Consider the following 24,867-nt stretch of genomic DNA (forward strand, 5'->3'; position numbering starts at 1 on the left):
ATGGACCGCCAGACTTCACACACTGCTCCCCAGCCCGCCCCCACCCTCCCCACCCTCCCCAGACCCCCCCACCCCCACCCCACCCTCCCCCACCTTCCCCAGCCCCCCCACCCTCCCCACCCTCTCCAACCCCCCCCCCCAACCCCCCCCACCCCCCACACCCCCCCACCCTCTCCAACCTCCCCCACGCTCTCCACCCTCCCCCACCTCTCCAGCCTCCCCCAACCTCTCCAGCCCCCCCCCCACCCTCCCCCACCCTCTCCAGCCCCCCCACCCTCCCCCACGCTCTCCACCCTCCCCCACCTCTCCAGCCTCCCCAACCTCTCCAGCCCCCCCCACCCTCCCCCACCCTCTCCAGCCCCCCCCACCCTCCCCCACCCTCTCCAGCCCCCCCACCCTCCCCCACGCTCTCCACCCTCCCCCACGCTCTCCACCCTCCCCCACCTCTCCAGCCTCCCCCAACCTCTCCAGCCCCCCCCCACCCTCCCCCACCCTCCCCCACCCTCCCCCACCCTCTCCAGCCCCCCCACCCTCCCCCACGCTCTCCACCCTCCCCCACCCTCTCCAACCTCCCCCACGCTCTCCACCCTCCCCCACCTCTCCAGCCTCCCCCAACCTCTCCAGCCCCCCCCACCCTCCCCCACCCTCTCCAGCCCCCCCACCCTCCCCCACGCTCTCCACCCTCCCCCACGCTCTCCACCCTCCCCCACGCTCTCCACCCTCCCCCACGCTCTCCACCCTCCCCCACGCTCTCCACCCTCCCCCACCTCTCCAGCCTCCCCCACCCTCTCCAGCCCCCCCACCCTCCCCCACGCTCTCCACCCTCCCCCACCTCTCCAGCCCCCCCACCTCTCCAGCCCCCCCCCACCCTCCCCCACCCTTTCCACCCTCCCCCACCCTCTCCAGCCCCCCCCCCCCGCACCTCTCCAGCCCCCCCCACCTCTCCAGCCCCCCCCACCCTCCCCCACCCTCTCCACCCTCTCCACCCTCCCCCACCCTCTCCAGCCCCCCCACCCTCCCCCACGCTCTCCACCCTCCCCCACCCTCTCCAGCCCCCCCACCCTCCCCCACGCTCTCCACCCTCCCCCACGCTCTCCACCCTCCCCCACCTCTCCAGCCCCCCCACCCTCCCCCACGCTCTCCACCCTCCCCCAACCTCTCCAGCCCCCCCCAACCTCTCCAGCCCCCCCCCACCCTCCCCCACGCTCTCCACCCTCCCCCACCCTCTCCAGCCCCCCCACCCTCTCCACCCTCCCCCACGCTCTCCACCCTCCCCCACCTCTCCAGCCCCCCCACCCTCCCCCACGCTCTCCACCCTCCCCCACCCTCTCCAGCCCCCCCACCCTCCCCCACGCTCTCCACCCTCCCCCACCTCTCCACCCTCCCCCAACCTCTCCAGCCCCCCCCACCCTCCCCCACCCTCTCCAGCCCCCCCACCCTCCCCCACCCTCTCCACCCTCCCCCACGCTCTCCACCCTCCCCCACCCACTCCACCCTCCCCCACCCACTCCACCCTCCCCCAGCCTCCCCCACCCTCCCCTACCCTCTCCACCCCCTCCCCCACCCTCCCCCACCCTCTCCACCCTCCCCCACCCTCTCAGCTGCTGCAAACAAACTTGTTTTCTCCCTTTCCCAGTTTTGGCAGAGGGTCTTCGACCCAAAACTAACTTTGTTTCTATTTCCACAGAGGCTGCCTGATCTGATGAGTTTTGCCTGTATTTTCGACATTTAGTCCGGATTTCATTATCTGTAGTTTTATGATTTTCGTCTGATCAGTTCCCTCAGGTCACGGCACTGAGTAGCAAGGCCAATTGCCGGGGGCTGAAGCCTACAGAGTGTAGCAGCCAACACCAGCAGTCACTAGAGATGGACCTGAGCGCCACTGAGTCTCGCTGCATTGACACAAGGAGTAACATGAAGCGTTGGGAGATTATTGCCGTGTCCACTACAATGTGATGAGAAACTTTGTTTCGCGTGCTGTCTAGGCAAATCTTACTACACACAAGTGTCTCAGTTAGTGCCAAAAAGAAAATAGACTGAGTGCAGAGTGCATTTGTGTTACAGTCACAGAGATTAAGCAGTTCAAAGAATTTGCAATGACAGTAGAGGGAGTTTTTTAAAGATTTTTTTAGATTTTTTTTAATTTGGAGATTCAGCGCGGAAACAGGCCCTTCGGCCCACCGGATCTGCGCCGCCCAGCGATCCCCACACATTAACACTATCCTACACACCCTAGGGACAATTTTTACATTTACCCAGCCAATTAACCTACAGACCTGTACGTCTTTGGAGTGTGGGAGGAAACCGAAGATCTCGGAGAAAACCCACGCAGGTCACGGGGAGAACGTACAAACTCCATACAGACGGCGCCCATAGTCAGGATCGAACCCGAGTCTCCGGCGCTGCTTTCGCTGTAAGGCAGCAACTCTACTGCTGCGCCACCGTGCCGCCTATTCCCCTTGAATAGGGAATTCAACCTCAGCAGATCCGTTCTAAACATCACAGAACAAGCCGGCACATTTGGACATTGATCAGCCGGTGCGGGTTGCCCAGCCTCAGTCGCGAGGTCGCCCCCTTTTGCAGCTCACTCCACCTGTCCCTCCACCTGTCCCTCCACCTGTCCCTCCACCTGTCCCTCCACCTGTCCCTCCACCTGTCCCTCCACCTGTCCCTCCACCTGTCCCTCCACCTGTCCCTCCACCTGTCCCTCCACCTGTCCCACCACCTGTCCCTCCACCTGTCCCACCACCTGTCCCTCCACCTGTGCCACCACCTGTCCCTCCACCTGTGCCTCCGCTGGCCCCTCTGTCGGCCGACTTCCGTACGCATTCCGGTCGGGTTGTGCGCACGCCGGTGCGTTTCGAGCCTCCTGTTCTGGGGGGGGGTCCTGTGGCGGCTCCCAAGGGTCGGGCCATACTACTACCGACCCCTCGGCACGGGAATGGACCGGTCCAGGGGGGCGGCCCTTAGCTACGGGGATAAAGGGCGGGGGTTTAGGCGCGATCGTTCTCTTGCAGACCCTACTGGACAAGAGAACAACAGCTAATAAAATTCCTCCCCAAACACCTGGCTCCTCACCTTCATTTCGAGCTTATCGCCGCGCCACACACAACCCATTCTGTCTCTCCAGGGATGCTGCCTGACCCGTTGAGTTATCCAGCATTTTGTGTCTAGATCCGTTCTAACGTCTGATGATAGCGTGGAAGAAGCTGTTTTTGAATCTGGTGGTCCGTGCTTTCATGAATTTCTATCTACTGCCTGATGGGAGAGGGAAGATGTGGGAATGACCAGAGTGTGAGTGGTCCTTGATTATGTTGGCTGCTTTCCTGAAACAGCGTGAGATACAGATGGAGCCGATGGTTGGGGAAAGGCTGGTTTGGATGTTGGACTGCATTGTGTTCATAGCTCGCGGCAATTTCCTGTGTAGAGCAGTTGTCCTACTGTGATGCATCAGGCCATTTAGAACGGAGATGAGAGATTAGAACGGAGATCAGTCAGAGAGTTGTGAATCTGTGGAATTCTCTGCCTCAGAAGGCAGTGGAGGCCAATTCTCTGAATGCATTCAAGAGAGAGCTAGATAGAGCTCTTAAGGATAGCGGAGTCAGGGGGTATGGGGAGAAGGCAGGAACGGGGTACTGATTGAGAATGATCAGCCATGATCACATTGAATGGTGGTGCGTACAGGCTCGAAGGGCCGAATGGCCTCCTCCTGCACCTATTGTCTATTGTCTATTGACTAGTTGTTTTCTACGGTGTGTCAGTAGAAATTGGGAAGAATAATGTAAATGGCAAAATCTCCTTCACTTCATTCGAGATCCATGCTTCATTGTGTGAGTGTTCAAAGAAACACATGAAGAATTGAAGTAACCATTGAGAAGAAATATTTTTCACTTCCACTGGGTTTTTATAATTTTCAAATGCAGAGTAATTAAAGGGCCAACTATTTGTGTGAGAAAATGATGAAAATTCAAGTCAACAGGCAATCATGATTATACCGTCCAGCATAACTATGTCATGTGTCATCAATGCATCATGTATTGATTGATGGTGAATGGTGCAGGAACATTGATCGCTCACCCCATCACCTGCTGCCAATTGCATTGCCATAAAGCTGAGACTAATAAACCTCTCAGTGCCTTGTACCAAATAACTTCATAGATATGAAGTGCACGTTCAGATTCCAAAGTCGAATATCAACGAGATGATCAAAGTCTCCCAGAACCTAAGCCAAGCAGATCAGGAAAGACCAGTTAAATTAGCTCGAGGCAGAAAATATTTAAACAAGACTAAAGGTTCCCATTATTGATCACAATCTAGTCATTCTCATAGAAATCCCAATCTTCCAATCTACCTTGTTGCCTCCTTGCACTTTATTTTCTATCTGTAACACTATAGCACTTTATTTTCTATTTGTAACACAATATTTTGCACTCTGATTATGTTTTATTTTGCACTCCCTTGTGCACACATCGATGCCTGGAAGGCACATTAAATAAATGCTTTTCACTGTATCTACACACATGTGACAGTGATAAAATAAAACCAAGTCTTAGTGCAGGGGATATGGGGAGAAGGCAGGAACGGGGTACTGATTGTGAATGATCAGCCATGATCACATTGAATGGCGGTGCTGGCTCAAAGGGCCGAAAGACCTACTCCTGCACCTATTGTCTATTGTCTAAGACAAAAACCATCTCAGAGAAAGGGCCAATAAATTATCGTGAAAACCTTCACTGGAACCTTTGGCAGCACTTCACTGGAACCTGTAGCCTCAGGAAGGCATTGGCTCAGGTTCAATCCTGACCTCAGGTGCTGTCTGTGTGGAGTTTGCCCACTCTACCTGTGACCGTGTGTGTTTCCTCCATGTGCTGCAGGTTTTCTCCCATATCCCAAACACGGAAGGTTAATGGACTCATTGTGCAGGTAAACTGCCACTTGAGTGTGCATGAATAGTAGAATTCTGGATGTATTGCGGGAGAATTTAAAAATAGGATGAATGTAGGATTGGAGTAAATGTGTGGTTGATGGACCTGTTCTCTGCTGTGTTTCTCTTTCAGACTCCATAGAATGCAGGGTAGTAATACTTGTGATGTGAGAAACCAACATCCCACAAACACCAGACCATTAGTTGTAAAGTTGTTGACTTGGTCGTACATCTGGATAAATCCAAAGCCATTTGAAATAGAATCAAAAAGTACTTTGCATCACTGACCTCACAGCATTCTGCAAATAGGTGCATTTCAATATCAGCCCCGGTTCATGCACTGGAATCTTTAAAGAGGTCCAAGAGTGCTACCATCGAAGCCACAACTGATGAGAACAGGTTAGGACACAAAGTGCTCCTGTACACCAGCTAGACCAAGCAAAGACTCAGCAACCATTTTGCTGAACAGTCCACAAGCCTACTGGATCTCCTGGTGTCCCATATTAACTCCTATTCCCATTACCAGAGTGAGGCCACACACAAACTGGAGGAACAGCACCTGGAATTCCTTTTGGGCTGCTTACAACCCAACAGTATGAACACTGAATTCTCCAATTTTAAGTAACCTCTCACTAAACCCCCCACACCCCCTCCCTTTCTCCCCCACTCGGCCCTTTCTTCCCCTCTCCTCCTCCCCTCCCCTTTGCCATACCTGAACACCCACCCATGTTTCCATTCTCCCCATCCCTGCTACATTCCTCCCTCTGGCTTCACAATTTGCAACTCTTCTCCGATGTCTTACACCTTCTGCTTTTATATTTGGCCTTTGTTCCAACCATCTGCCTATCTAACCCCCCCCCCCCCCAACCCAGTGTCCACCTATTACCCACCAGGCTTTGTCCTGCCTCTTCCCACTTCCAGTACATTTCAGATCAGATTCCCAACTAAACCAAGGGAATCTTGAGGAGACAGGTGGACAGGAACGAAACATTCCAAGAGACAAGAGATCAATGCAGCTAATTTCCAACTGCCCGGCTGAGGAGAGATGGCACAGCACCACCCTGGATCAGTAATTGCACAGCGCAGCAACTCCAGATGGTGGAGTAACTCTGTCCTGGGCCAGAGAACATCTGTTATGATGGAGAACACGTGGCTTTCTGGGAATCATGTTTTGGAAAGTTGCAATTTCTAAATGGTTATGAATGAGCGATTACTTATTGTGAAAAAAACCTCACATTCATCATTAAAAGAAATGGAATGAAACTAAATGAACATACACAAGGTGATAGCTTGGGATCTAGTCCAAGCACTCACTCACTCACTCACTCACAACCAAGTATTTGTTGTAATTTCTGTTTGAATGTTGCAGGAGTTGACCTGTGGAGCTGGGGCCAAAGTGGGCAGACTAACTCGTGCAGAAACTGTTTTCTGGACACTCTCAATTTCAAAGTCCTTTTAGTGCCAGTTTAAGCTGCAGACAGATGCAGGGTAAATGTCCAGGTGGTTGGTGCCCATGGATTTAACTTGTCCACATATCTTTCCAGAGTCCTTGCATCGTCCTCATGGCTCACTGGGCCTCCTGGTCTCTCGTGGTCACGTCAACTCTGGCACTCTGACACCCATCAGCATCACCCCCGCACATTGCTTCCTCCATCCTGGCCCCCACCATTACAACCCCCTACTTGTCCCCATGTTAAACTGGAATAGGAATTAAAAAATAGAGCAGCTCAGCAGGAGTTAAAACATTGTGCAAACGTGAAGGATTTCACAGAGATAATATCTTCTAACCTGCCACATGAAAGATCACTAAAGCAATTACCATTGGTGGACATTGGGCCTTTGCACAATATTTTCTGATATGAATCTTATTGATATTTACTATCTTCTAATTCCACTGAGGTGATCATTACACAGTGATGAAACCTCTGGGAGGGGTCAGGACACAGGTACTGAAATCTATTAGTTCACATGGCATATTCACAGGTAAAGGCATCAGTGAGTCATCTGTATCAAAGTCCTTAGGACTTTCTTCATCTCGCTCCATGAACTGCTGCTTGTGTGGAGAAGATTGGTGTCAGCAGCACCATCTTCAGCATTCACAGAATACTGAGCCAGGTGATACGTTTGAGAATGACAAAGAAGGTTGATGAAGGTCGGGCAGTGGAAGGTGTCTACATGGGTCTTAGTGAGGCATTTGATAAGGTCCCTAATGGAAGGCTGTTGCGGAAGATTAAGATGTATGGGATTCACAATGACCTTTGGTTCGGGACCCTTCTTCATAACTTCATAAGTCATAGGAGCAGAATAAGGCCATTTGGCCCATTGTCTACTTCCCCATTCAATCGTTTCATCTCAACACCATTCTCCTGCCTTCTCCCCGTAACCCCTGACACTCGTACTAATCAAGAATCTATCAATCTCCACTTTAAAAACACCTAATGACTTGGCCTGTTTGTGGCTTTAATATAATTTCCGGCAACGTAGCAACACCTTTTCTATTCTTAAATTCTAAGAATGTCCCATTTTTTCCATCTTCTTTATGGTATATCATCACCTGTAAAAATACAGACTGTAGATTTCTTGATTCCAACCCATTCCTTAAGTTGCCTTTTAATGTACACTACAAATACTAATACTCAATAATTCAACCATATTCTAAAATGATTACATTTTATTTGGCACAAACAAAATTAAAACCAATCTAATTAGTGTTTGTGTACAATTGGGAGATACATCACCTCGTTATACTCTGTGTAAAAACAGTGAAGCATTTTGCCTATAGTCTATGCTTCCGGCTTGTCCAAAGGGTGGTGGTCAATCTTACCTGTGTGTTGGCCCCTCTCTTTTTCTCAGAATGCCTCTCTTATCTTCTCATCACACCAGGGACTTCTGTTAAATCAGTCATTTAAAGTAATGACCAATCCTTACTCTACTGCCATCTAATGTCCATGAACTCTGACTGATGAAATTGTTATCAGTTAGTACACAAAGCCACCCATCTGTGCCCTACAGGGATATGATCAATCTGCATCGTACTTTTCAATTATGTTGGGATAAACTTAGTTCTTTTGTCTCAAGTTCTATTTGTTTTCATCATCCAAGATATCTGCACAAATGTCCTTGACTTTATGGCTAGTGAACTGTTTAAAAGCAGTGACCACTGTGACATGGCAATTACATTGATTGGCATTTCCAACATTTGGTGAGATTTTGTTAAGACCCAAATGGATCCTGTACTGTATTGTTGTATGTTCTACGGATCAGAAAACGGCAAACATGACTCTGCTTTCAAATGAAGAAGGGTGAAAGAAAACAAGGAACTGAAGGCGAATGCCAACTGTCTGGAAAACATGGAATCGATTACTATCGGAGGATGAGAGGGCTGAACATGTGATGGAAGGAGCTGCAGATGCTGGTCTGAAGAAGGGTCTCGACCCGAAACATCACCTCGTGCTTCTCTCCAGCGATGCTGCCTGTCTAAGGACATAACATGATCAGGGTCAGTCTACGTGCCTGAGATCAAAGCACTTCCTAACTCAGCAAACTCTACCATCAGAGGGGCAGACTGTCAGAGAGCACAAGTTCCCTCCAACTCACATACCATCTTGACCAGAACGTGTGTCAACATTCCTTCATTATCCCTGGGTCTAAATCCTTGCAGTCCACGCCTATTAGAATACTTTCACACAGAAACCGTAATGGGTGGTGAAGACAGCCAAAGCTGAACAAGCTAAATATGCATAGGCAATAATCTTCCAATCTTTCATCAGAATCAACAAAATAAATTCTATCTACAGCATATTTCCGCAATTTTCCTTTTTAAGAAACCTCTCTAAAGTCGATGAAGTTAAGAAACTTCATCAACTTTACCACCCATTTTCATCCTGCACTCAGATTTACTTGGACCATCTGCGACACCTCCCTTCCCTTTCTTGATCTCACCGTCTCCATCACAGGAAATAGACTATTGACTGACATCTATTACAAACCCACTGACTCCCACAACTATCTCGATTGCACTTCTTCCCAACCCTGCTTCCTACAAAGACTCTATCCCCTACTCCTAATTCCTCCGTCTACACCGCATCTGCGCCCAAGATGAAGCGTTTTATACTAGAACATCCTAGATGTCCTCATTCTTTAGGGAACAGGGGTTCCCCTCCCATCATAGATGAGGCCCTCACTTGTGTCTCCTCGGTACCCCGCAGCTCTGCCCTTGCTCCCCCTCCCCCTAGTCACAACAGAGACAGTCCCCCTAGTCCTCACCTTCCACCCCATCAGCCATCGCATACAACACAATCCTCCGAAATTTCCACAATCTCCAACGGGATCCCACCACTGGCCACATTTTCCCATCTTCACCCCTTTCCACTTTCCGCAGAGACCGTTCCCTCCGCAACGCCCTGGTTAACTCATCCCTTCCCACCCATACCACCCCTTCCCCAGGTACCTTCCCCTGCAACTGCAGAAGATGCAACACCTGTCATTATACCTCCTCCCTCGACTCTTAGTCCACATCTTGAACAACGGATACAGTAGAGACCAAACGCAGACTGGGCGATCGTTTCACAGAACACCTTCACTCAGCCCACGTGAACCAACCTGATCTCCTGGTTCAGACTGGGCGATCGTTTCACAGAACACCTTCACTCAGCCCGTGTGAACCAACCTGATCTCCCGGTTTTGCTGGACACTTTAATTCTCCATCCCATTCCTACACAGACCTTTCTGTCCTCGGTCTCCTCCATTGTCAGAGTGAAGCTAAACTCAAATTGGAGAAACAGCATCTCATATTTCGTTTGGGCAGCTTACACCCCAGTGGTATGAATATTGATTTCTCTCACTTCAGGTATTGTTCTTTATCTGTCACATCACCGTCTATATCTCTCGTTTCCCTTATCCCTAACCAGTCTGAAGAAGGGTCTCGACCCGAAACGTCACCCATTCCTTCTCTCCAGAGATGCTGCCTGTCCCGCTGAGATACTCCAGCTTGTTGTGTCTATGTTCTCTAATACTTCACTTGCTTTAGAATATTCCTGAGAGTCATCTTAATTTACTTCTCTCTCTGTACATTTAATTAACTTTAGTTCTGAGTGGAATGATTAATTAGGTGATTGAAGTGTTGATAAAATTGTTGATAAAATTGGTTGGTTGATTCAGTGAATTTCTATTGGTTAGATTTATAGCAGGTGCTACTGTGGTGTGGTTGGGCTGTGACTGATGTCCTTGTTTGAGGTAAGGATTAGATTCTGATCGTGATGGTTTGTTTCTAGTACCTTTAATGGGAGACAATTGTAGAGATTTATGCTTTTTGTAGATTGTACACATTGTTCAATATTCAATGCTGTGGGAGTTAATGGGTAAAGATTGTTCCATTTCTGGTGCCCTTTGTGTGGACTTTAACTGGGACTGATTAATAACACCTTGAGTTTAACACAATAATTTGATCTATTGAACGTGTTTAGTTCATCATAACATCTGCAAATCTAACTTCTAACAATACAGAGACTTGGGATGGGAGCCAAAAAGAAAATAACTATAATAAATGATGATACTCATCTTGCTTGTCTTGTGATTTTTATATTTAAAATGCATAAAGTTGCATCCGGCTTGGTTCTAAAACTCCTGCACGTGTCCCTTTGATCAAGGCGTCTGTCAATAGTGTATGTAAACTCATTCTGCTTGGACAAATTACTCTGTAATTGTGTTAGCTCTTGAGGGGGGAGGGATAAACCTACCAAATCAAGGTCTCAAGGTCAGTTTATTGTCACATGTACCAATTAAGGTACAGTGAAATTTCAATTACCATGCAGCCAGACTAAAACAAAAGCAAAAAGACACACAACCACATAAAAGTTCACATAAACATCCATCACAGCAGATTCCTCACTGTGATGGAAGGCAATAAAGTCAAAACTTCTTCCTGTTTATTCTCCTGTGGTCGGGGCAGCAAAAACAAAATTTGTGCTTGTTTGAGTAAGGCCCAAGGTGTGAAAATATGGTGCATATTTTCATAATAAAGCATACCACATGTTTAAATAACAGGCCACAGTTTAAAATGTTTTGTTCCTCAACCAGATGAAATGGGAATTCTTGTGGACCAAAGGTGGTGTCTTGGCTAAGATGTTTAGTTGGTAGACCTGCATGGGGCTAGTGCAAATTTACCCTAGTGGTAACATCGGCATTTCTGTAGATGCTCACACAACGCCAAGACTAAGTGGGGGAGGACCACTGTCTAGGGTCCTTCCGCTGCTGGACATTGGGGGGCAGAGTGTGGTGGAGACGTCCTTCAAGCAAGGGAAGGATTTCTCGCCACGGGGCCACATGAGTGGCAAGGGTGGGGGTAACATTGTGTGATTTGTGTAAACACTATTGACTGCCTGTATTGCCTCTGAGAATGTCAAAATAATTTTTTGCACAGTTCCTGTATTGTACATATATTTTACTTGAATATATGTGAACACGAGGAAAGCTGGAGGCCCAGATGGTATATCTGGGCAAGTACTAAAGTCTTGTGCTACTCAGCTTTCTCCAGTGCTCACCACAATATTCAACCTCTCCTTGGCAAAGTCCGTGGTCCCTGCATGCTTCAAAAGATCCATCATTGTACCGGTGCCAAAGAATGCCTCTCCAGCGTGTTTAAATGACTACCGACCGGTGGCCCTCACCTCGGTTGTCATGAAATGCTTCGAGAGACTAATCAAGAAGCACATCTGTGCCATCCTTCCTCGCAACATGGACCCACTACAGTTCGCATACCGTCCGAACAGGTCCACGGATGATGCGGCCTCCCAGGTTCTGCACACCGCTCTCTCTCATCTGGACAGCCAGGGGGGCTATGTGAGGATGCTGTTCATTGACTTTAGTTCAGCTTTCAACACAATAGTCCCCAGCAGACTGGTTGAGAAGCTGCTGGAACTGGGGCTTAGCACCCCTCTGTGTGCCTGGGTCCTGGACTTTCTCACCGCCAGGCCCCAAGTGGTCAGGATGGGGGAACACACATCTAGCTCCCTCACCCTGAACATAGGATCCCCCCAGGGTTGCGTCCTTAGCCCCCTACTGTACTCCCTGAACACACATGATAGTGGGGCCAGGTTCAGCTCAAACGCCATCATCAAGTTTGCTGATGACACTGTGGTGGTGGCCGGATCTCTGACAACGATGAGAAGGCCTACCGGGAGGAGGTGGCTGATCTGGCACTCTGGTGTCAGGACAATAGCCTCCTCTTGAATGTTACTAAAACTAAGGAGCTGATTGTGGACTTTAGAAGGGCTAAACATCCAAGGACGTACACGCCACTGGAGATAAATGGGTCTACTGTGGATAGGGTGAGCAGTTTTAAATACTTGGGAGTCCACATCACAGAGGATCTGACATGGGCAACGCACATTGCCGCACTGGTGGGTAAGGCAAAGCAGCGCCTTTACCACCTTAGACAGACAGCTGAGGAAATTCAGAGTGTCTCTGAGGATCCTTCATTGCTTCTACTCTGGGGCTGTAGAGAGCATCCTGTCCGGCAACATTACAGTCTGGTTTGGGAACAGCTCTGCCCAGGACAGGAAGGCCCTGCAGAGAGTAGTGCGTTCGGCAGAACGCACCATGGGAACTACATTCGTCCCCCTGCAGGACCTATACATCAGGAGGTGCAGATCCAGAGCAAGCAAGATTATGAGGGACCCCTGCCACCCCAGTAACGGACTGTTCCAGATGCTACGGTCAGGCAAACGCCTCCGCTGTCACGCTGTGAAAACAGAGAGGATGAGACGGAGTTTCTTCCCACAGGCCATCAGGACTGTTAACTTTTATAACTCCAGGGACTAAATTTTGTCTTCTCTATATTAACTTATTAACTTTATTTATATGCTGTAACTGTAATTCTTTCTTGTGCACAATCCGCAGGCATTGCCACTTTCATTTCACTGCACATCATGTGTGTGTATGTGACAGATAAACTTGACTTGACTTGAATAAAGTTTATTTTAATTTTGTTTAAATATAGATACTCCTCTAAAGGGAATCTGGAGTACTTAATTCTGATGCCCTCTGTACAGGTAGATGCTAGACTTTCTAGGATCACTTCCTCGAATTGTGACACTTGTAAAATGCATGAACAGTTATAAATCATTGTTCACTGATGAAAAGCCTGGCTCTCAACTACAGGATGTATGTGTGGGACCCACTCTCATTACCTGTGGACAAACCAGTGCTAAAGGAAACTCCACTGAGACAGCTCCCTGATGTGGAGCAAAGACTGGAAATCACTCTATCACTCGATGAGAGAGTCTGCAAGAAGCAAATAGCCAGTGTAAATTTGCTGGACCATGTAGTCTACTGTTGAATAGAATACTTCAAAGGAATGAAATAGGCCTCTGATCTCAATGTCAGTAATGCTTCTCCAGCTCCCACACAACCAGAAACATTCCAAGCGCCCCTGAATTTCCAGTTGGAAATTTCCACTAGAAATCTGTAATCTCCAGCCTCTCCAGAATGTCAAGATGAGGCCCAAAGTTCAGGATTTTAACTTCCAGAGAATCTGTTTATAAACACAACTGCGTTTTACGGCCTTGCTATTTCGCTGTACTGCTTGGTGAAAGCTTTCACTGCATTCAAAACTGACTTCCTACAGCTACCCGATCCTGCCATCTAGCAGAGATGCCCGATAGGCTTTGGACAAGGAGACTCTGAGCTTCAGAAGGCCTTGATCCCATGACATTGAGATTGATTTATTTTAACCTCTAATAGAGGCTTGATACCTGAACTGCTTAACTTGAAAGTAGGTCACCTTGCTTCCTGTCTATTGTATGCCAGTTTTAATCTTTGTTTTGCTTTTTGGTTTGTTTGACCAGGATTGCCACAATAATTCATCCCACTAAATTCATCCCATTTAGTGGGATGAATTATTGTCCCACTTCTTGCAGACTCTCTTATCGAGTGATAGAGTGATTTCCAGTCTTTGCTCCACATCAGGGAGCTGTCTCAGTGGAGTTTCCTTTAGCACTGGTTTGTCCACAGGTAATGAGAATGGGTCCCACACATACATCCTGTAGTTGAGAGCCAGGCTTTTCATCAGTGAACAATGATTTATAACTGTTCATGCTACATGCATCTGACATCATGTGAGTAATGGACTACCTTGCAGAAACCACCCAGGAATGCCTTTACGGAAAATCTAGAGATGCCTTTTGCACTTGAAATACCTCTGGCAGCAATCTTCTCCACATTCAGATCTTCTAGCCTCAGTCCATTTAGCCTCTCCCCTCCAAGTCCAATTTGTATATCCATTAGTGGACCGAGTCCAAATTTGTAGCGATAACACCTTCCAGAACAGATACCTGGTAAAGGCCTTGGAATTGTTCACCATGCAATACAGTAGTTGGCATGGCCCAACTATGCCGCAATGAAAATCATTGTTTGTAGTGCTGCTATCTTGCAGCACAAGTCCCAGGTTCAATCCTAATCTCTAGAGTTTACACATTCTCCTGTGACTATAGGATACATTTAGGATTAGCATAAATATGGTTGGACAGCACTACTTCAGTGGCTGAAGGGCCTGTTGTAATTGCTATACTCTTGATGGTGGGTATTAGGTTTTAAGATAATAATTCTCAGACTGTTTTATCACAGAACAGAGTTACTATGTAGACTTTCGAAGAGATCCCCCTCCCCTCCCCCCACTCACCATCAACAACACCACAGTCACATCTGTGGAGTCATTTAAGTTCATTGGCACTATCATCTCCAGGGACCTTAAATGGAGGGCCACCATCGAATCCACAGTCGAAAAGACCCAACAGAGGATGTACTTCCTGTGGCAACTGAGGAAACACAATCTGCCACAGGCAGTGATGGTCCAATTCTATACTGCTATCATTGAGTCCGTCCTCACCTTCTCCATCATGTTTGGCTCAGCCACCAAGCACGACATCCGGAGGATGCAACAGATCGTTCGCACAGCTGAGAAGGTTGTTGGCTGCAACCTTCCCCCTATTGACGAACCGTACACTGCAAGAGCCAGTAAGCGAGCGGGCAAGATCATCTCTGACCCCTCTCACCCTGGCCACAAACTCTTTGAAGCACTTCCCTCTGGAAGGTGAATCCAGAATGTCAAAGCAGCCACAGCCAGACATAAAAACAGCTTTTTTCCACGAGTGATAGCTCTACTCAATAACCAAAGTCTGGAGTCTCTTTTTTGCTCTGGTTTATTTTCACCCACATGTTTAGACCGTAATGGTGTATCCTTATTGTTTTGATGTGTTTATGCTTTATTCTTAATTGTTAACTGTATGTTTGTGTTCTCATTTGTGAGCGGAGCACCAAGGCACATTCCTTGTATATGCACATACTTGGCCAATAAACTCATTCATTCATTCATTCATTCTATGTACGCCTGGGATCTCTGACCTTGTGCTGGCAATCGTGCATATCAATATTCGATCTCCAAGATGGAGCAAGCCAAGCAGAATAGTCAAGAGCCGTTCTCCCACCTGCACAACCCTGGGGTCAGGTAAGGTACTGCACATATTTAAGAGCACCTATATCGTTGCCACCAATAGTCACTATCCACAAAGATTTTGGTGCAGCTCCATTTTAATGCAGGCGAGGCAAGTGAACTCTGCATCAACAAAGTCAGTCAGTAAAGGTCGGGAGTACAGGAGCAAAGAAGACCATTGGCTGAGAAAAAGTAAGTGTTAATTGCAGGTTAAGGTCCGTTTAAAAAGAGCGCCAAAAGGATGCTAGCAGGCAGTCAGTGAAGCGCACACCTCCAAGCTCGTCAGAGGAAGGCAGGATAGAAGTGAGTACGTGGATTGGCTGATCAATTCAATTAGAAGTTTGGTAAATTGGCCAATTAGGCAATTTAGTGACTGATATAAACAAGGCTTGCACAAGGGGTGTGGCCATGTCTGGCTGAGGAGGTTACACGTGTTTTTAGACACTAAAGTAATGGCGGACAAGTTGATGCAGTGTGTTTCCTGCAGGATGTGGGAAGGTAGGGACACTTCTGGAGCTTCTGGGAGCTACACCTGCAAGAGGAAGGGTTAGTTAGCAGTCTTGTTGTGCGAGGCCCCTTGGGCAAGAGTGATCATAATATGGTAGAGTTCTTCATTAGGATGGAGAGTGACAAAGTCCATACAGAAACAAGTGTTCTGAACTTAAAGAAAGGTAACTTTGAGGGTATGAGGCGTGAATTGTCCAAGATAGACTGGCGATTGATGCTGAAAGGGTTGACGGTGGACATGCAATGGAAGGCATTTAAAGGTCGCATGGATGAACTACAACAAGTGTTCATCCCAGTTTGGCAAAAGAACAAACCAGGAAAGGTAGTGCATCCGTGGCTAACAAGGGAAATCAAGGATAGTATTAAAACAAAAGATGAAGCATACAGATTAGCCAGAAAAAGTAGCATACCAGAGGACTGGGAGAAATTCAGAGTCCAGCAGAGGAGGACAAAGGGCTTAATTAGGAAAGGGAGAATAGATTATGAGGGAAAACTGGCAAGGAACATAAAAACTGACTGCAAAAGCTTTTATAGATATGTCAAGGGAAAAAGATTAGTTAAGACAAATGTAGGTCCCTTGCAGTCGGAAACAGGTGAATTCATCATAAGGAACAAGGAGATGGCAGACCAATTGAACAAATACTTTGGTTCTGTCTTCACTAAGGAAGACATAAACCGTCTGCCGGAAATAGCGGGGGACCGGGGGTCTAATGAGATGGAGGAACTGAGGGAAATCCAGGTTAGTCGGGAAGTGGTGTTAGGTAAATTAAATGGATTAAAGGCAGATAAATCCCCAGGGCCAGATAGGCTGCATCCCAGAGTGCTTAAGGAAGTAGCCTCAGAAATAGTGGATGCATTAGTGATAATTTTTCAAAACTCTAGATTCTGGAGTAGTTCCTGAGGACTGGAGGGTAGCTAATGTAACCCCACTTTTTAAAAAGGGAGGGAGAGAGAAAACGGGGAATTATAGACCAGTTAGCCTAACATCGGTAGTGGGGAAAATGCTAGAGTCAGTTATTAAAGATGTGATAGCATCACATTTGGAAAGTGGTGAAATCATCGGACAAAGTCAGCATGGATTTACCAAAGGCAAATCATGTCTGACGAATCTTATAAAAATTTTCGAGGATGTAACTAGTAGAGTGGATAAGGGAGAACCAGTCGATGTGTTATATCTGGACTTTCAGAAGGCCTTCGACAAGGTCCCACATAGGAGATTGGTGTACAAACTTAAAGCACACGGTATTGAGGGTTCAGTGTTGAGGTGGATAGAAAATTGGTTGGCGGACAGGAAGCAAAGAGTAGGAATAAACGGGTCCTTTTCGGAATGGCAGGCAGTGACTAGTGGGGTACCGCAAGGCTCAGTGCTGGGACCCCAGTTATTTACAGTGTATATTAATGATTTGGACGAGGGAATTGAATGCAACATCTCTAAGTTTGCGGATGACACGAAGCTGGGTGGCAGTGTTAGCTGCGAGGAGGATGCTAGGAGGCTGCAGAGTGACTTGGATAGATTAGGCGAGTGGGCAAATGCATGGCAAATGCAATATAATGTGGATAAATGTGAGGTTATCCACTTTGGCGGCAAGAATAGGAAAGCAGAGTATTACCTGAATGGTGACCGATTGGGAGAAGGGGAGATGCAACGTGACCTGGGTGTCATGGTGCACCAGTCATGGAAAGCAAGCATGCAGGTGCAGCAGGCAGTGAAGAAAGCGAATGGTATGTTGGCATTCATAGCAAGAGGATTTGAGTTTAGGAGCAGGGAGGTTCTGCTGCAGTTGTACAGGGCCTTGGTGAGACCGCACCTGGAGTATTGTGTGCAGTTTTGGTCTCCTAACCTGAGGAAAGACGTTCTTGCCTTAGAGGGAGTACAGAGAAGGTTCACCAGATTGATCCCTGGGATGACGGGACTTTCATATGAGGAAAGACTGGATAGACTGGGCTTGTACTCGCTGGAATTTAGAAGACTGAGGGGGGATCTTATAGAAACATATAAAATTCTTAAGGGTTTGGAGAGGCTAGATGCGGGAAGATTGTTCCCGATGTGTGGGGAGTCCAGAACAAGGGGTCACAGCTTAAGGATAAGGGGGAAGTCTTTTAGGACCGAGATGAGAAAACATTTCTTCACACAGAGAGTGGTGAATCAGTGGAATTCTCTGCCACAGAAGGTAGTTGAGGCCAGTTCATTGGCTATATTTAAGAGGGAGTTAGATGTGGCCCTTTTTGCTAAAGGGATCAGGGGGTATGGAGAGAAGGCAGGTACAGGCTACTGAGCTGGATGATCAGCCATGATCATATTGAATGGCGGTGCAGGCTTGAAGGGCCGAATGGCCTACTCCTGCACCTATTTTCTATGTTTCTATGTTTCTAACTGTGTCCAGGTGCGGCTCCTGTATGGACGTGTGGCGGAGTTGAAGAAGCAGCTGGAAGACCTCGGGGCCATCCGGGAATGCGAGAGTTTCCTGGACAGGACCTACTGCGAGGCTGTCATGCCAAGGGTCCAGGTCGAGCGAAGGTGGGAGACTGTTTCAAAGGGGAGTGAACGTGGGCTACAGGAGACCCCGGTGGCTGTGCCTATTGCAAACCGGTACACCCTCTTGGGAGCTGTTGGGGCAGAATACGCTTCCAGTCCGAGCGGCGGACGTGTTGGCAGATCGAACCCAGGCAAGGAGACTTGACCAGGGAGACCTAAGTCAGGAATATCCATAGTAGTGGGTGACTCCATTGTCCGAGGTATGGACAGTAGATTCTGTGGCGACAGGTGGGACTCGAGGATGGTCTGTTGCCTCCCTGGTGCCAGGGTTCGAGACATCACGGACCTGCTTCAGAACATCCTAGCGAGGGAAGGCAATCAACCGGAAGTAGTTGTGCACGTGGGCACGAACGACGTCGGGAGGAAGAGGAAGGAGATACTGCGATGTGAGTTTAGAGAGTTAGGAAGAAGACTGAGAGGTAGGACGTCGAGGGTGGTTGTCTCTGGACTGCTACCTGGGCTGCTAGTGAGGGCAGGAATAGAGAGATCGGGGATATGAATGTATGGCTGAGGGGCTGGTGCAGGGAGCAGGGATTTAGATTTCTAGACCACTGGGATCTCTTCTGGGGTAGGGGTGACCTGTACAAAAGGGACGGGTTACACCTTAACAGCAGGGGGACCAACATTCTGGCAGGTAGGTTTGCTAGTGCTACAAGTGTGGCTTTAAACTAAGTAATGGGGGGGGAGGGGTTGGCAAACTGGGAATATGGAGATGGAGTTAAAGGGGAAGCAAATACAGGAGAAATTGCAAAGGACTCTCGAATGAATGGGGAGGGAAGTTCTAAAAGGGATAAGAGTAAGGTCAGGGCCAATTGTGACCGGTGTGAGAGGGGAGGTGAATACCGAAACTAAAGTGTTGTATTTACATGCGCAAAGTATAAAAAATAAAGTGGATGAGCTTGAGGCTCAGTTAGACATTGGCAAGTATGATGTTGTGGGAATCACTGAGACATGGCTACAAGAGGACCAGGGCTGGGAACTGAATATTCAGGGGTACACAACATATAGAAAAGACAGACAGGTGGGCAGAGGGGGTGGGGTCGCTCTGTTGGTGAGGAATGATAGTCACTCCCTTGCAAAGGGGGGACATAGAATCAGGAGATGAAGAATCAGTATGGGTAGAAATGAGGAATTGTAAGGGTAAAAAGACGCTAATGGGAGTTATCTACAGGCCCCCAAACAGTAGCCTCGACATAGGGTGCAAGTTGAATCAGGAGATAAAATTGGCATGTCGCAAATGTAATGCTACGGTGGTTATGGGAGATTTCAACATGCAGGTAGACTGGGAAAATCAAGTTGGTAATGGACCCCAGGAAAGAGAGTTTGTGGAGTGCCTCCGAGATGGATTCTTAGAACAGCTTGTACTGGAGCCTACTAGGGAGAAGGCAATTCTGGATTTAGTGTTGTGTAATGAACCTGATCTGATAAGGGGAATCGAGGTAAAAGAGCCATTAGGATGCAGTGATCACAATATGATAAGTTTTACTCTACAAATTGAGAGGGAGAAGGGAAAATCGGAAGTGTCAGTATTACAGTATAGCAAAGGGGATTACAGAGGCATGAGGCAAGAGCTGGCCAGATTTGACTGGAAGGAGGCCCTAGCAGGGAAGATGGTGGAACAGCAAAGGCAGGTATTCCTGGGAATGATGCAGAAGTTGCAGGATCAATTTATCCCAAAGAAGAGGAAAGATTCTAAGGGGAATAAGAGGCACCCGTGGCTGACAAGGGAAGTCAAGGACAGCATAAAAATAAAAGAGAAGTATATCATAGCAAAGAAAAGTGGGAAGCCAGAGGATTGGGAATCTTTTAAAGAGCTATAGAAGATAACTAAAAAGGCAATATGAGGAGAATAGATGAGGTACGAGGGTAAGCTAGTCAATAATATAAAGGAGGATAGTAAAAGCTTTTTTAGGTATGTGAAGAGGAAACAAATAGTCAAGGCAAATGTGGGTCCCTTGAAGTCAGAAGCAGGGGAATTTATTACAGGGAACAAGGAAATGGCAGATGAGTTGAACCGGTACATTGGATCTGTTTTCACTAAGGAAGATATAAGCAATCTCCCAGATATTCTAGTGGCCAGAGATCCTAGGGTGACGGAGGAACTGAAGGAAATCCACATTAGGCAGGAAATGGTGTTGGGTAGACTGATGGGACTGAAGGCTGATAAATCCCCAGGGCCTGATGGTCTGTATCCCAGGGTACTTAAGAAGGTGGCTCTAGAAATTGTGGACGCATTGGTGATCATTTTCCAATGTTCTATAGATTCAGGATCAGTTTCTGTGGATTGGAGGGTAGCTAATGTTATCCCACTTTTTAAGAAAGGAGGGAGAGAGAAAATGGGAAATTATAGACCAGTTAGTCTGACATCAGTGGTGGGGTAGATGCTGGAGTCGATTACAAAAGACAAAATTGCGGAGCATTTGGATAGCAGTAACAGGATCGTTCCGAGTCAGCATAGATTTACGAAGGGGAAATCATGCTTGACTAATCTTCTGGAATTTTTTGAGGATGTAACTAGGAAAATTTACTGGGGAGAGCCGGAGGATGTAGTGTACCTTGACTTTCAGAAAGCCTTCGACAAGGTCCCACCTAGGAGATTAGTGGGCAAACGTAGAACACATGGTATTGGGGGTAGGGTACTGACAAGCAAAGAGTGGAGAGAAATGGGTCCTTTTCAGAATGGCAGGCAGTGACTAGTGGGGTACCGCAAGGCTCGGTGCTGGGACTGCAGCTATTTACAATATACATTAATGACTTGGATGAAGGGATTAAAAGTAACATTAGCAAATTTGCAGATGATACAATGCTGGTAGTGTGAGCTGTGAGGAAGATGCTATGAGGTTGCAGGGTGACTTGGACAGGTTGTGTGAGTGGGCGGATGCATGGCAGATGCAGTTTAATGTGGATAAGTGTGAGGTTATCCACTTTGGTGGTAAGAATAAGAAGGTAGATTATTATCTGAATGGTGTCAAGTTAGGAAAAGAGGACGTTCAACGAGATCTGGGTGTCCTAGTGCATCAGTCACTGAAAGGAAGCATGCAGGTACAGCAGGCAGTGAAGAAAGCCAATGGAATGTTGGTCTTCATAACAAGAGGAGTTGAGTATAGGAGCAAAGAGGTCCTTCTGCAGTTGTATAGGGCCCTAGTGAGACTGCACCTGGATTACTGTGTGCAGTTTTGGTCTCCAAAGTTGAGGAAGGATATTCTTGCTATTGAGGGCGTGCAGAGTAGGTTTACTAGATTAATTCCCGGAATGGCGGGACTGTCATATGTTGAAAGACTGGAGCGACTAGGCTTGTATACACTGGAATTTAGAAGGATGAGAGGGGATCTTATCGAAACATATAAGATTATTAAGGGGTTGGACACATTAGAGGCAGGAAACATGTTCCCAATGTTTGGGGAGTCCAGAAACAGGGGCCACAGTTTAAGAATAAGGGGTAGGCCATTTAGAACGGAGATGAGGAAAAACTTTTTCAGTCAGAGAGTTGTAAATCTGTGGAATTTACTGCCTCAGAAGGCAGTGGAGGCCAATTCTCTAAATGCATTCAAGAGAGAGCTAGATAGAACTCTTAAGGATAACGGAGTAAGGGGGTATGGGGAGAAGGCAGGAATGGGGTACTGATTGAGAATGATCAGCCACGATCAAATTGAATGGTGGTGCTGGCTCGAAGGGCCGAATGGCCTCCTCCTGCACCTATTGTTTATTGTCTATAAAGGGAGCAAAAGAACTTCTTTGTTCTGTATTTGAAAATAACCCTGGTGAACCTGCAACTCCAATGAGCAAGTTCTGCATTGCATGGTCCAGCTTGCATCTCTTCCTGCATAGCCTTGCTCGAGAGAGGCTGATTCTAATCTACTTTAGAAAAATGAGTGGCCAATGGCTACTAAGTAAACTGTGACCTGACAACTTAGTGAAAGTTTGCTCCTGCATCTCCCTGCAGACTTCATGTTTTAAGCTCCACTTTGAAGATGGATACAATCATATAACCATATAAGGTGACCTCCTTTCCTTAGGTCAGTTCTGATCTCCCCACAAGTTAAGTGAACCTATGCCTTGGCAAAATCCTCGGTTGATAACTTGCAAATTTAATTTTTTTAATCTGTCCATCAAACAAAACTAAATACCTACTGAATATTAGATAGTTGGGAAGTAGGGTACATGAGCCAAAGTAGAATATGTGGGATGTGGTCACGTTAAGGGATGCCTCTGTTCAACAGAGGAAATGGTTTCCATAATTTTAAACAGTTGGGTAAAAACCATGTCCTCTGCCACTTGGGACAGAATGTGACCTGAAACTGTCTTGGCCCATTGCAGAGGCCTGTGGGGTGGGGTGGTGGGTGGGGGAAGGAATGGAGATGTGGGGGTGGGGGAGGAGGTGGTGAGATATTTCTGACAAACTATAAACCATCTGTCAGTCATGGGCTGCCCCAAAATAAAAGAGTAAGTGCAGCAGATGTGTAAATGGACAGTGGTGATCTCCAGCACCCTGCAGCACCCTGCAGAACCCTGCAGCACCCTGCAGCACCCTGCAGCACCCTGCAGCACCCTGCAGCACCCTGCAGAACCCTCCAGCACCCTGCAGCACCCTGCAGCAACAGGTAGTATAAGAAAATAACTGCAGATGCTGGTACAAATCGAAGGTATTTATTCACAAAATGCTGGAGTAACTCAGCAGGTCAGGCAGCATCTCAGGAGAGAAGGAATGGGCGATGTTTCGGGTTGAGACCCTTCTTCAGACTGATGTCAGGGGGGCGGGACAAAGGAAGGATATAGGTGGAGACAGGAAGATAGAGGGAGATCTGGGAAGGGGGAGGGGAAGAGAGGGACAGAGGAACTATCTAAAGTTGGAGAAGTCGATGTTCATACCGCTGGGCTGCAAGCTGCCCAGGTGAAATATGAGGTGCTGTTCCTCCAATTTCTGATGGGCCTCACTATGGCACTGGAGGAGGCCCATGACAGAAAGGTCAGACTGGGAATGGGAGGGGGAGTTGAAGTGCTCGGCCACCGGGAGATCAGTTTGGCCAATGCGGACCGAGCGCAGGTGTTGAGCGAAGTGATCGCCGAGCCTGCGTTTGGTTTTGCCGATGTAAATAAGTTGACATCTGGAGCAGCGGATGCAATAGATGAGGTTGGAGGAGGTGCAGGTGAACCTCTGTCTCACCTGGAAAGACTGTTTGGGTCCTTGGATGGAGTTGAGGGGGGAGGTAAAGGGACAGGTGTTGCAGCTCCTAGAGATCACCACCGACCAGGATCTATCTGTACAATGGCTGGTCCAGCTTTGCAGGTCCACAAGGGAATGCATGGAGTGATGGACTATGTGCTTCACAGTACTCACCTTAATTGGTTGTTGGGACCCTTCATCTCACAGCTGACTGGAGAACAGATGCCTCAGGACTCATTATCCCACAAATAAGTGAAGATTGGAAATCTGTGTCAATGTAGAAGCAACCAGCAATTAGATATGAAAAGACAATCTTACAAAGATAAATGTACTTTGCTTCTACTATATAACTAGATATGTCCGCTTCGTATGTAACAAGATGGCAAGTTCTCGAGTGCTCTAGTAATAAGTGTGCTTTTCTATGGAATTGATGTTTAGTCTTTATTCAATTCTGCTTGGCTGTGCATGTAAACAAGACTTGCTATTGTAAATATGAACTCTAACACCTACTAGGTCAATATGTTTATTCCACAGCCTTCAGAAATTGCCTTGCCATGTCATAATCTATTTCAGACTTCCAATTTGATTTAACATCCCTAGGATGGGCAGATTCTATCAGTTTAATGCTGCCAATATTATATTTAGCACTTCACTTTTCATTGCTATGAAATGCGTCAAGTGACACGTTAATATTAGGCTCAGTTCTAATCTATGTTGTATCCTAATTAACTGTCTAACTTGTCTGTCGCCCCTGATTCAGATGTTGCTTCAGATTTTACCCAGTTCCTAAAGTCATTGCCAGTTTAATGTGTAGCAGGTGTCCTGCAATGACGCGCGTTTCAAGGATCTAAATTGACATTGGTCTGACCCTCTGCCTCACCTTGTTTTGGGTGCTGATTTAGATCTAGCATTAGTCTCCATGTATCACCCCACAACAAGCTGGCTGCTCATTCTGAGCCACACTTAACTTGCTCAATGAAAGTGAACCTGTTCTTGTTGCACTAGCACAATATTTGTCACGGCCAGCTCACTCTTAAAATCCAGTTTCAAATTTATTTGGTTATTGACAACTATACTACCTGCTGTCAGTTATTTCCCTATTAAAATCTGTCAGTTTTCCATTGGGCTACTTTTGAAAACCTCTCTTCCAATGAAGACGATCCTATTTGTCCAACACCTCAGACAGAAGCTCCTCATCTCCATTAATCTCATGGGAAGATTCATGGATTTCCTTCTGTCTCCATTTC

This window comes from Rhinoraja longicauda, chromosome 28 (assembly GCF_053455715.1).
Source record: "Rhinoraja longicauda isolate Sanriku21f chromosome 28, sRhiLon1.1, whole genome shotgun sequence".
Lineage (NCBI taxonomy): Eukaryota > Metazoa > Chordata > Chondrichthyes > Rajiformes > Arhynchobatidae > Rhinoraja > Rhinoraja longicauda.